This window comes from Chenopodium album, chromosome 26 (assembly GCF_948465745.1).
Source record: "Chenopodium album chromosome 26, dcCheAlbu1.1, whole genome shotgun sequence".
NCBI lineage: Eukaryota > Viridiplantae > Streptophyta > Magnoliopsida > Caryophyllales > Amaranthaceae > Chenopodium > Chenopodium album.
Window position 1 is genome coordinate 4,259,759 of NC_137859.1, and position 14,787 is coordinate 4,274,545.

The 14,787-nt window shown below is 35.5% G+C and overlaps 1 pseudogene; it reads right to left on the reverse strand.

Annotated features, from left to right (window-relative positions):
* Positions 1-2,484: 2,484 nt before the first annotated feature.
* On the reverse strand, positions 2,485-5,259 carry LOC145616202 (kinesin-like protein KIN-12E; annotated as a pseudogene).
* Positions 5,260-14,787: the final 9,528 nt, after the last annotated feature.

A 14,787-nucleotide genomic window follows, 5' to 3' on the forward strand; every position in this document is an offset into this window, starting at 1 on the left:
GAGGAATTATTACTTCCATAATGAGGGCAATAGTTACCCACCCTCCCCCTAGTGTAAATATTTTTTTTTGACAAGCCCTAGTGTAAATATTATCTCAAAATGAGGGTATTGATTCTTCTTTCTTCACCTTACACCATACTATCACTACATAATTATTTTACAATCACACCATCTCCTTCTTCCCTATTTTCACATTTATTTTGCTTAGTTTGACTTTTAGTACCCCCTTAATGTATTATCCCTAATCCAAGCATGCTCTAAAAGAGAAACGGAGGGAGTATGCTGTATGCATTGATCAGCTTGTAAGAGCGAGTGACATGTTGAAATTTACACGCTTATACACCACTGGGGCAGATGTCCACTTTAATATTGATTGTGCCTCAGCTACCTAACTCTCAAAAGGCCAAAACACACTTTACAGGCCCCGGAACTTTTTTGTGATGTTGTAGTGTTAGTGTGTTACCTGTTATATGTTCTTTGAATCCTTGTTAATTGATACTGTCTATTGTACTATGTACAAGACTAAAACTCGATTGTTTTTATAGCTTAGTATTTCGTAGTAGGAAACTTGGAGGAATAATTTTTCATCTTAGATGTTGAATCAATGAGGGTAAGTGATCCCAGACCACTCATAGATGCATGGGTGTGTGTTTATTATCTCATGTGAAGGTGTGTGTCGATACACTGCATGTACGTGCTGGTAGGAGCACCATTCTCGGTGGTACTACTTAGGACAACTTATAACCTATTCAGATTTAAATTTAGATTGGGTGATTTATAGTGTCTATGAATTAAAAAAAAGAAATGTATTCAAAATAGAGGCGGACTGGGGCTACAAATGCTAATATTGAAAGTGATCCAGGTGCAATTTTGTTAATTAGACCCTAATTTTTTTTTTTTATTTTTAGGATAAGTATGTTACTAATTTAAAAAATCGGGATCCTATATAGCAATTTCACTTTGAGGGGCATGTGCTATCGACCACCCTGGACCACCCTTGAATTCCAAAAACGTAAAGAACTGTTGAAACTGTAAGTCACAGATTCCACATGCATGTATGTAGTAGATCTACTAAAAATCTACCTACATTTGCTACCTACATTAGCTAATAATACTAGCACTCCTCCCAACTTTATACAACATGTCAAATTTAGTAAGAACTTGATAACTTCACTGTAGTATACACAACCCAGAAAGTGCCAAGATACATGTACCTTGTATATTGGGATGTCAAAAAAGACAACAAGATTCATTTAATTTTGACGACTTAATGTATAATAGCCAACAGGCCCAACACTAATCCAACAACAGATTAACAATATTCTTTTGAAAAGTATTTAATTTTCACAAAAAGAGAAATTATACTAATGTACTAAAAAAGTAAAAATAATAGGACTAGTATATATTCAAGTGAAAACTGAGATTGTTTGGTGATAAGGCTTTTGCACAACCTATATAATATGTGTAGATTATCCACTATTGTATTAGTTCTTGGGCAGATATAAGATAGAAATACATTCAATTGCTGAATTTGCATTCTCATGGCAAGGTGGCCTGGGACATCTCATGGAGCATTTTCGTTTACAATGGACTGAGATGTAATTAATGAACATGAATTTTATCAAATAACCAATATGATGGTATAGAATCAGAATTTTTGACAACATACATTGTTCTTTACATATTTAGCACGCTGACTCGATGAGCGACTCCAGTGAGCATTTGCAAAAATTCGAGAAGTTATATTAAGGAAAACAGTACAAAACACACAGAATGTACCTTCCATTACCAAATGGAGGCAGCTGAAATATGGAGCTCAGGTAAATAAAGAGAAAAAAAATAAAATAAAAGGAAAACTCCGTATCTGCTTAAACATTATAAATTCTGCCTTCACCTTCAAATCAAAGAGAAAAATACAAGACTGCTAAATGAACACTAGCATGTATAGGAACGAAAAATGACCCCTTTGCCTGGGTTCAGATTCACAATACATTTCAGAGTTAGGTAAATCTACAAGATTTAGTTGAGCAAAGCAAATGATGTGTTACACCTTGGGATTCCCACTGCAATTTCACCACCATTCATTAAGCACTCAAATTAAAATTTTGAAAATCCTGCACTATAAAAGAGCTGTTTTTTTTACACATTTTAGACTTAAGAGGGAAAATACTTACAGCTCAGTAACATAGATGAATACACCGTGAAAACGACTACTTGCACAATTCATATTAGTGACAGCCACCTTTCTGTTTGCAGCACCCTGGCAACCATTAACATTCCTACATTAGGCACATATAGATAGAATTCATGTTTACAGTTCACCGTTTCATGTTGAAGTATTGAAGATGGAAAGTGGTATCATCACAAAACTTGCTAGTTGATATGTTTAATTGTAAGTCATCTCTTAGAAAATTGCAAAGCTTGTCACATTATGTTATCAATGTTTATAAATAACTGTCATTCATTCAGGATGCCCTTAGTAAACTATGCTCTTGCCGAAACCTGAAAATAACTTTAAGAGGTTCAAAAATCATGTCAAGAGTAGAGAACACTTGAGATCAACTCCTCAATAAACTATGCTCTTGCCAAAACCTGAAAATAACTTTTAGAATGTTGCAAATAAATAAAAATTATCTTTAATCATGCAAAGCTTAAGCATGCTTGTACAATCTAATAAAGGTTTATAGTAGGTTGAGTATGTGTTTAGTTAGGTGGGTCATTACCTGAAGAAGTTGTTGCATAACATCTCGAGCACTTGTATCCTCTAACGCAGTTAGATTTTCAACATAAATGCCTTTCTTAAAGTCTTCTCTAATCTGGAAATGAGAAGAATATAACTTGACAATTTATACTTCAATAACCATCAACTCAGAGACTCAATTCAACTGACAAGCACAATGAAAAGCAAAGAGTTTATGACCTCACTGCTACATTGCTCATTATGGCTCTCTATGTGATATACAAAGAACAATATAAATAACAAGAGTGATCTCGTAATTTTCGATTCACTCAGGATCCTTACCTGTAAGTTCACTGATGATGGGTTTAAAACTTGAGGATCTGTCCATTGTAGAACTCCAAGAAAGAGCATTTACAAGTAAAACGGAACTTTTCTTCTCTCCGAGCCTCTTTTACCTGCGATATTACAATATTATTGTTATCAAATTCCATCAAGAGTAGAGAAACAAGATCACAAATGATATTTGTAGTATATACTATAATCAGATTTAATGTTATTGCTTATCTAGCACCTACAAGGACTAATCTGACTACTCTCACTGGTCTATTTAAAAAGTGAAGCAAGCATAATATACTAATCCTAAGTCTGAGAAAAAATTAAACAGCAATGATTATTAATTGTTGTAAGTTGTCTATAATTTAAATAAGATACATGTAAGTTTTGACTTGATCTAATTCAAAATCAGTGCCTTACAGTCATAGTCATTGCAGGCTTGCAGCTTAAACTGTATCAAAGAATCTACTATGGAAGAGATTTAAAGTAATCACTACTCAAACCCCAGTATGCTCGTAATTTCTTTTTCAGAAAGAAATACCTTTTGGATCCTGGAAAAGAGGTGCTCAAACACCCAAGGTGTCATTCCACAATCAACACTATGTCGGCGAGAGCCACCTTCAATATCTCCTAACATTGTGTGTGTTTTTCCACTTCCGGTCTGCCAATAAGACATGCAAAGTTAAGAGCAGTTAAAAAAAAATCACTAGAACAGAACATTGCAACTTCTGTAGAGAATAAAAACATGAAACACTCTGATATCCAGAAGACAAAACTACATGAAAATGCATTTGCCTTTTTATTTGGCCTTCACAGATAAAATCCTTAGCATAGAAATACAAAATAATCTTATTAATCTCAAAAATCGGTAGCTTAATGAAATGCATTCTTTCATATTCTACTGGACATTAAAGTGATTACCTATTCATAGAGCTAGACCACTTGATCGAAAGAAATCCACAAGCCAACAATTTTCCTTAGCTAGTGTGATCACCATTTCATGTGCTTCAGCTTCTCTTTGACTTGCTGCTGCAATGACATCAATTATGGCTTTGAGCTCTAGGTGGTCATTGTTATGTCATGTGTCATAGTTGAAGTAGCATTGATTTTCATTTGCTGGCTTACTTCTTTTGTGTTTATGCGAGATCTGACTGCCTGCAACTCTGCCTCCAAATCCTTATTGTGCCTACAAGATGTGAGTTTCAGGTAACCCTGATCGGTCACAAGAATATTCATCAGAATTCTGGAAAGTGCAGCACTGCATCGTCTTCTGGCATGTAATATTAAAAAGACCAAAGTAATTTATTGACGCACACCTTTCCATTTTTCCGTTCGCCTCCACAACGGAGTTGAGTTCCTTACGAAGACAATCTATTTCTGTCTGGTTTTGAATGGCCTACGAAAAAAGAAGTTTGACCATCAGCTAATGAAAAAGCTCAAATCATAAAGAACAATGAAGTCAGAGAAAATCAGGTATCAAACTACAGTTAAAATTTGATTGAAAAGGCAACTGCTTCTAACCTCTTCAGTCCTGCGTTTCCTGAGCATCATTTTCAAGTCTTGTGCATTTCATCTTTTCTTTGTTTTCCCTAATCAGCAATAATATCAATCAAAGTTCAATCGTAGTAATCAACATCATGAGGTATGCAACCAACAAGTTTCATCACACTTCTGTGAAAACATAAAAGATATCATTCCACAAGAATTATGCTGGTGTTTAAAGCAGTTGGACATAGCAAAATAGGACTGTGGAGCTGAGAGAGACAAGATATACAATCACTTAATTGACAGGCAACAGTCATACTGGATAGCATGCCAGCACGGTGTTACACAGTTAATTATGTACACTTATAACAAACTTGAATGTCCTTAATGGCCAATTCTTTATAATTTAGTTACAAAACACCTGTACATTTTGTTTGCTAGGATTCAGTAAGATTAAGTTGCAAGGGTAAGCCCATCTGACCTTCTCCCCTCCCTGCTCTAGCAAAGCTTGTTAGAAGATTTCATGCAAAGGTATGATGGTATGGTATGGAATTGAGGATTGGTATCCACTACTGAGAGGGGCTGAATGAATGAACATTGAATAAATTGGTACACTACAATGTGAAAAGCAAAAATAAAAATAACCTAGTTTTTTCAACAGATAAGGAACAGCTGAATGACAAGATAGCATATAGGATTCTTTTGATACATACCAGCTCCATAGCTACCTGGTTTTCAGCAGTGAGTGCTTGCAATGCCATGTCTTTACGCTATTTCCTCCTAAATGCCCCAACAACAGAGCAACCTCAATTTCTTTCTTCTGAAGAGCATCATCGAACTTGTTAAGAGGATAGCTTGACACATAAATGAGCAAGTGTACACATGTTTAAGCAACAAAAACACAAACCTGGGACAGTCTTTTATTAGAGGCCAAGGGACTCAAGAACCATCAAGCCCTTCCCATTTAAAAGCACCAAGTGATCCTAGAAAACCCAATGTCATGGCATCATTATCCTGATTTCTAGCTATACAGTTTTGAAAACTACGCAGATGCAACACTCCTTTTTGCACAACGATTGATCAGATGGGTAAAGACCCTTTTGAATCAGATCAGTTTTGTTTTGTGCAACTGCAGAAACAATATCGCTTTCCACAGCATCCCTGATTCATTTCCTGAATGCTTCACGGGGCTCGCCATCTTCAGCAATACAACCTATCTGTGAATCCAACATTTTATAAGTCTGACCAAGTTTACCACTGATAATTTCTCCAAGTATGTCAGAATTCTCACTAAGCAACTTCATTAGAGCATCTGGAAGCTTCATGGCTGGCACTCTAACAGAGAATCTTCCATAAGAAGTTGTCTTTTCAACATATTCTGTATTTCCAGACAATAATTTCAAATTATCTATTATATTAGGTTCTTCACCCTCAATAATCTATTTGTAGGAGACAAGTGGTGGAGACAAATCTTTCCATCAAATCCTTAATGCATCCATCTCTCAAGATGCACCTCTCCAGCAGCAGCAAGCAAATTTTCTCCCCTAGATGAGACAGAAACCTTCACAAACCCCTCATAAGTGCATACAATCTACTGGATCAAAGGGCTCAAGGACAACTTTAAGAACAGGTAAACCTGAACATCAAACTCTAGAAAGGCCAACCGTTCTTTGTCAATGAAAGTTTCGCACTTTGTAAGACATGATGCCCCAGTCCTCGCATAGCTACCACATTTCCAGCCGTGACAGATGCAACAGGTGCAAGACCCTGGCCCATCATCAGATACAATGACTGCAATTCCGCTTCCTGCAAATGCTTCTTATTTCAGTGGATCATACAACGATGAAATAACATAGATTTTTGTGCCCAGCATCAAGGCTTCTACTATAAATTCTAGCAAATGCAAGAAAATATTCATCTGACTGTGTTGTTCCCATTTTTATATCAGTAAAGTCATTTGAAATCTCCCATCTGGACCCTTATGAGGAATCACCTTTGTAGGGACAGCAAAGATCTTAGCAATAGCAGGTGCTTCAGAACTAGCAGCACAAGTTTCAACACACTTCCTCACATATTCAGCCTCTGAAAACACCTCAGATTTAGCTATCTCATCCACAACTTAACTTCTCTCTTTGGAAGCAAACGAGAGACTCGTATGACTGAGCAGTAACTGGATCTGGGCATACATATTATGACCATGAACAATATGGTCTCTAAATGCAGAAGCCCACGACTCATAACTGAAGAGCAACTTTAAGATCCTTTTATTGCTTTTCACAGTCTGGCACTACAAACTTAAACCTCTTGATCAAACAAACAAAGGTTGAGTTGAGCTTCCTTCACCAAACATTTCTTCCCCACTATTTTCGCTGAGTTAGGGTGAAAATACCATGGACCTCATAAAACCTTCTTCATCGCCGCTCCATCTAACATAGATCTAGTAGTCGTAAATGCTATGAAAACAGTGACACATCAGTTGTAATGCTCTTCACATCGAATTCATCCTCATTTACATCTCAAGCTACAACACGTAGAAAAAAAATCAAGCTGAAGAAGGTTGTGGTCTACAAAGAATTAGCTCATCCATTTCATAGGTTCTTCCTTGATCATCGCACCACGAGTCCATATCACGTGACAGGGGAATGACATCTGTGTCATTGATGATTGACAGAAAAAACCTCATATGTGTCTCCAGTATGGCAAAAGCTTTCTCAAACGACTCCCAAACATCTAAATCAAGAAATAATGCATGTTAATTGTATTTATATAGTAACTTTGTATTCCTTAAGACTCCTACATACATAAATAAAAACAACTTACCTATTCTATGTTTCAATGGCTTCATCCTATCTAGTTTTTTCAACATATAAAACTCTTCTTTTCGCATTGCACTCAATATGTTTTCACTCTCTGCTACATTTCCAAACCAGTTCTTCTCCAGATCTCGCATCTTCTTAAGCTTTTCTGGGTCAGCAACAAGATTGATTTTATGCCAACCAGGAGCCATTTTCTCCAAGTAAAGTTTTTCTCCTGTTCATTTTGATAAAAGAAAAAATAATAAATAAAAATATTTTTATATTCACAAAGTTAAAAGAAATAAATGTACCTTTCAAAAAGAGTTCAAATGTATCATTGTCCAATTGTTCCTGCTTTCTCCTTTCTGCCCTTGTTCTAGGATTTTCTCTCTTCACAATTGTCAAGGTACTCAAAAGTTGCTCTGTTGTTTTGATGCCAAATGGAACAAGTAATCTCCATTGATGTGATTTTAAATGCCCATGGACAGAATTCTCTATCATCATTTTACAAATAAATGACCAACTGTTGAAGAATATCCCCAAATCAATGATAGGTTGATCTACTCCTTTATATAGCTCTTAAAACCCTTTCTCCGGCAACTGAAAATCTATTAGATTCACAAAAATTTCGAGCTATTGCATGAAAAGAGACACATTTTGCATAATCAGATGACTTGTTCATATGCAAAGTGGTGAGGGCAAGTACTATACATTTCAACCCTACTTTCTCCAAAATTTGGGTATCTCCTTTACTCACGACACCCTGGACCCTCGTTACATAACTGCCACCCCATTTGGCATATATTGCCCCTTTCAACTTCGTCAACCCATCACGTACTAGAACCCAATTTCCCGGGTGTCTTACTGCTTCGTTGGATGTCAAAAGATTATAACCAACAACATAAAGATCTTCTTTCCTAATTAAGAAACAACTACTAACATCCTTACCCTTGTAATATCCTTCAATTTTAAATACCATGATAGGGTTAACTGTATCCCGGAATGTACAATGTCTGCCAGAAATGATTGTTCCCCCCACTGTACACAAAGACCTAAACCAATGCATTAATCCAATATATTGCTGAGCAATAGACCTCCTACTATCATTATTCAAACTAAATGAAAAACAATCCTCCGCACGAAGACAGCGTAAATCATTCAAACTGCAAAAAAAATGGAAAAAAAGAATTAATAAAACGTAAGGGTGAAGTAGCTATGAATTGTAATGTTCAGAACAAGTTAAGATTAAATCATGAGAGATTAAGGCATACTTCATTGTCAAAAATGAAACATTTGTCATTTTGTTATTGTAAAAGCTTGAAAGACTATTTTTGTGATATTTGGCATTTATCAAAACGCCATAAAATGCCTTTTACTCCTATCATTTCTATTATAGAAAACATTTTTGATCTAGTGCACATTGGTTTCTGGGGAGCATATAGAGCTAGAATAATAACTGGGGCTATTTTCAGATAATGAGAAACCCATTAATTTTTTAATCGATAAACCCTTATATTATAATATGGCTTTGATTATTGTAATTGATTTTTTAATGGTGACATTTCTTACCTAGTAAAAAAATACTTAAAATAATCATTTTTAGGAGATAAAAACTTACTGAAGTTCAGTTCCGTATTTAGTTTCCACAAACGAAACTCCAGCCATTATTGAACTTGAACTACTGACTTGAAGAGAAAATCCTTTAAAAAAATGAAAACTCACATCATGTTAGGCACATCATGTTAGGCAATATGAAAACTCACGTATAAAAACAAAGCTATATGAAAACTCACATTTAAAATGAAAACTTACTGAACTACTGACTTGCACATCATGTTAGGCAATATGAAAACTCAAATTTAAAAACAAAGCTATATGAGAAAATGGAAAATAATTATTATGATTTTAATAGGAGCCAACAAGATTCGCCATCGTTCTAACATAAAGCATGGTGGGTTTTGCATAAACATCATCAATTTTTTCCATACAACTGCACTTTGTACTCGCGTAAAACAGCTTTTCCTCAATCTCTCTCAACAATTGATACTTGTGTACTAATTGTCTAAATGACTTCATTTCTAAGTAAATACCACATTAAAAGCTATCTTGAATACACTTAGCAAGCTTCATCGATGACATGACATAAGCCCAAATACTCAATGCTGCAAGTGAGGTATGGATGTATGGTAATGACGTTGTTGAGGGCAATCTATATTGATTTACATCTTGCATAATGCATGTATACACTATGCATTAGAGTTGATTAATTTTGTATAAAGGCTGCATATCATCACCAATTTCATGTAACATAGAAATCTCCTTTTTTAATTAATCTCAACTAACATTCTTTGTTTGATACTAAGATAGCAATGGCAATACATGATAAAAAAGTTATGCAGTAGCCTATACTACCTCCCCGGCTCCCTCGACTAGATGGGATGGTACGTAGAGGGGGATAAAATGGACAAAAAAAAAAAAAAGCACTACATACGAAGAACACTTTACACATCTAAATATGTAGAGAAAGACAAGAGCATAGAACCAGCCAAACCTATTCTATTTAACTATATTTGTGACGTTTATAATACAATAATACCCCTTCCTTGCGCAATTCCAAAAAATGAAAGCATATTTTATTAGAGCTTCTCATCATAGTTTAATGAAATGTGATAAACAAGTCTTATTCTTACGAAGTTGAAGCAAATAATAGCACTGCTGATGCTATACATCTATTCTATTCAAAAAGGTATATTAATGCATACATAACAATAGTAATTAAGTTACATAAATCCAAGTAAATCAATGCAAAGCCACATTCTACTAGTAAATCCAAGTCTGCCATATCATTTACTTGATGGGTTCTTGACAATAAAAACTCGGAAGCTACGCGCATATTCCGAATTAACAACTCTTCCCTATCATGCTAATAATTGAAACAATTAGAATCATCACACATTCCCACATATGACCTACATTGACGATTTTTATACAATTTATTTCTTGAACTGCCCAGTACCCAATAACAATTCTTAGACATTTAAAGGATCTAGAAAATGAACTTAAATGTAACATTTACCCAGCACTAAATTTCTACAGCTACCCATAACAATTCTTGAGGATTTAAGCTTCCATTAATTTAGGCATAAATGCAAGAAAAAAAACACGTAAATTGGTTCACATTTCTAATTGAAAAAACTAAAATAACCCAAAAAATCGAAGCCGCTTCCGACAAACCTCGCAATTCAATTTAATTGAATCCTTGCAAAAACCCAAAAAAAACCCAGATAAAAAATGATTAGTACAATAAACTAATCTTTCTGGGTCAAATCTAAGCTACCCACATACCCCCATTAATGCTCTTGAAATGGAAAAAATGGAAAACCCAGTTCAAATTCATAGAAAACATCAAGAAAAATACCCATGAAAACAAATTTTGCTTTGTTCCTCACTAAAGCGGAACTCCAATTTTCGCCGGATTTGCCTCACTGGATCAAACAGAGGTAGAAGAGAAAGAAAATCTTAGGGGTAGAAGAGAGAGAAAATTCTGCGACTGGAAAGGAAAAGAAAAAGGTGTTGTGGCGGTGGTGGTGGTGGTGGTGGTGGTGATGGTGGTGGCAGCCTAAGAAGGTTGAGGAGGGGAAAGGTAAGAGTAAGAGTTCATTCTTTCCTTGGTCAAAACTTGGTCAACTCTAACTTGACTTGGCCAAAATTCGGTTCAAGTTGGCTGGACTCGTGATACTAACGAGCTCAAATTGAGTAACCTCTAACCCGACTTGATAAACTTGTGAGTCCAATGTTAGTTATGATTTTGATTGACATTCTACAATTTTTTTACTAGTAATAAATATACAACTAGGTTATTCATGGCAGTATGGACTCTACTTAACGAATTATTAGACGGAATTTGTTAAGTGGAGGTAAAATCTATTTTTTTAAATAATAAAATTTGTGTTGGTTTTTTTTTTTTTTTTTTTTTGGTGTATGTTAAAAAAAATAAAAACCATTTTCGAGTGTTAGAATCTAAATTTTTCTTATTGAATTGTGATTTATGTTGTGTTACATTACATGATAAAGATTAAAGTTAAATAAAACTAGTTTACAATTAAGGAAAACTTTTTAAAAAAATAAAAATGAAACCACGATAAAAAAAAAATTAGGAAAGAAAGAAGAATTACTGAAATTCTAGATTGAGGATTGAGAAATTAAAAATCGAAATAGTAATCGACAATCAAACCCTGGAAGAATTGGAACATTAGAAAAATTTAAAGAAATAGTTTTTTTTGGGTATTCCACCTTAATTACACAGGCTAATCCAGATTCGAAAATCGGTTCTAGGTGGTTATGTTTCAGTGTCCTTTCATATACTGTTGCGAGCTAGGGATCAAACACATCGTCCTCCCTACCAAGTGCAGTCCCAATCACTACTACACCATTAGCTAAATGGTTTTAATATAAACTACTGGTATATGAATCAATTTATTACTACTTATTTTTGGCAAAATCTAATAATACTTTTTTTTTAGAGATAATTAAAAAGGTGTTGGATTTTTAGGTAAATGTGTATGGAAATATTATGAACATAAATAAAAATGAATATATTCGTCATAAAGATAATACTCCCTTCGTCTCTTTATAAGAGTCTCATTTCTCTTTATTATGTGAGTAATTAATGCTAGAAATGAGGCTCTACTAAAGAGATGGAGAGAGTATAAAATACTTAGAATAATATTATTATATTTGTATATCAAATATTCACACAAAAGAAAATAGTTAAAAAAAAGGAGGAGGAGATTTGGAGGGAAAAAACAACACCATAACTCCATGATGTGCGCACTCCCGTTGTTCTTGATATTTTATACTCCCTCCGCAAACAATTATCTGTACCAAACCCACTTTTTGCGGACTCCTAGGCAAAACTTCTTAAACAAGGTTATTGAAAATTAGGAGAAGAGAGAAGGGATAATTAACCTTAATTAAAAAAAACACCACCACTCACGACTGCTACCGTACCCCACAAACCACCAACAGCCACGCAACCCCACAAACCACCAACACCATCGCAACCCCACGAACCACCAACAGCCACGCCACCACCGAAACCCACCACGAAACCCACCGAACCCTAGACCAGCGAAACCCAGACCACCGAACCCAAGGCCCAAGACCAGCGAAACCCACCACGATGACCACCACGAAACCCACCACGATGGCCACCATGAAACCCACGGCCCCAGATCGTCGATACCCACCAGCCACCACGATGGCCACCACGAAACCCACGAACTCAAACCACCGAAATGGCGACGGAAAATGGCGAGGAGATCTGGGGTCTGGCCGCGGTTGGGTCTGGTCGGAGAATGGCGCGCCGATATGGAGTGTGGTCGGAGAATCGTTTGGACAATTTGGGGTCTGGTCGGAGTATAGTTGGTGCTCTAGGCTCGTCTGGCGATCTGGGATGGTGGTAGGGGCGGCGAAGTGGCTGAGGTACGGTAGGGCTGGTGTTCTGGGCTAGTGGTAGGGGGGCAAAGTGGTTGAGATATGGTGGTAATTAGTGGGTAAGTATGTGTAATTATAAGATGTTAGACAAAGTTAAAAAAAAATAAAGTAATGGTAAGGTAGTCATTTTACTGATTAAAATTTACTAAAAATGGAAAGAAAAAATTTTGTTGCAGAAAATAGAGAGCACCCATTTATGGTAAATGTTGCAGATAATCGTGGGCGGAGGGAGTATATATGTACAGGGAAAAAATTATATTTATATATTACTATAAGTTTGTATTTATTTATAGATTTCGTATACATTTAGGGCCTGTTCTCTTACGTTGAAATTCAGTTCAGTTCAGTTCAGTTCAGTTCAGTTCAGTTCAATTCAATTTAGTTCAGTTCAGCTCTCAATTTCCTTCTCTTATAAAATATTCAATTCAGTTCAATTCAGTTCAGTTCAGCTCTCAATTTCCTTCTCTTATGAAATATTCATTTCAGTTTAGTTTAGTTCAGTTCAGTTCAGTTCAGCTGAGTTCAGTCAATGACAGGATTTTTTTTTTTTTTTGAGATATATATCTAATATTTTATTCATTAAATAAATTTGAGAATTGTTTTATAATTTAGGATGTATATATAATCTCTTTTTTTTATCAATTATCTTATTTTTTTATTGAGGAAAAAATAAAATAAAGGTTTTTGGCGCGAAATTTTTTTAATTGGACGCGACACGTGTACTACTGGAATAACTTGGTGAAAACTTTAGTATATAGTATATTGATTGATGGGAAATTTTTAGTAATAACCCTTATGTTTTTGCTTATTTTTAAGGAAATTTTGACCAGAGTTAGGATTAGGTGGTAAAACTAAATTGTATTTTTTTATGTGGTTTTTAATGGTAGTCAATTTTTATTTAGACTATCGGTAGCCCTCTATTATTAAAAACTTACATCCGTAACCTTACTACACTAAAATTGTTAAATAACCATTAAATTTAACCACGGTACATCATGTTCACACTCTTCAACCATTTTATTTCTCTCTCTTTACCTTCATTCATCTTTCATGGCTTCCACCACCAATCCGAAAACTCTCCATCCACAACAACTAAACACCCCCTCTCTGTCTCCCTTTCACCGCAACAACCCCTCCTGAAATTGGCCACCTCTAAAGCCATCACCCACCACGAAAAGTCCACACGAAACTACCACCCACCTAAACCCCAACCCACAAACTCTAAGTCGACAATTGTCATTGCGGTGGTGCGAGGGCAGTGATGTTAAATTTTGGGGGAAATATGTCTCTGTATTTCTCATTGTATTTTCCCCTTGATAATATTAAGCCACATTACAATATATATAGACAATAGAAATATCAAACTCTAATATTCCCTAGTTAGTGTTCCGGGTGTATGTGCTCTGGTAACTTGACTCTTGGGATCCGTAAAGGTTTATTGGCCAATTAAGTACCTGCACTGTCAATGCAAATTAGCTAACCCGGGGGAATATTCGAGGATAATCGCTCAGATGAGAAGAATAAGAAAGTGTTTAAGAGAGAGAGAGAGTTTCAGAGATAAAGATCGTACGTACCATAATTATGAAATATGCTTGGGTATTTATTAGAAAACAACCATAGGTGGCAAGTTAACTTAGTAGGCAACAAGTGCATACATGGCCATAAGCAGCTTTCCACGTGGCTATGATTAGGGGTTTGTTCACATTAACTGAACTAATTGGAGCTGAACTGAACTGAGCTGAAATGAATATTTTATGAGAGAGGGAAATTAGGAGCTGAACTGAACTGAACTGATTGAAGCTGAACTGAACTGATTAGAGCCGAACTGAAATTAAGTAAATGTGAACAGGCCCTAAAGCCGCTATTGAGAATAAGTCGATATGCGTAATAATGGAGAACTAACAACGTAACTTATATTAGCGAGCAAATCTTAACGATGTTGACAGCATCCATACATCCCATACAGGATGTACGTTAATTTTATTGAAATCAATATGT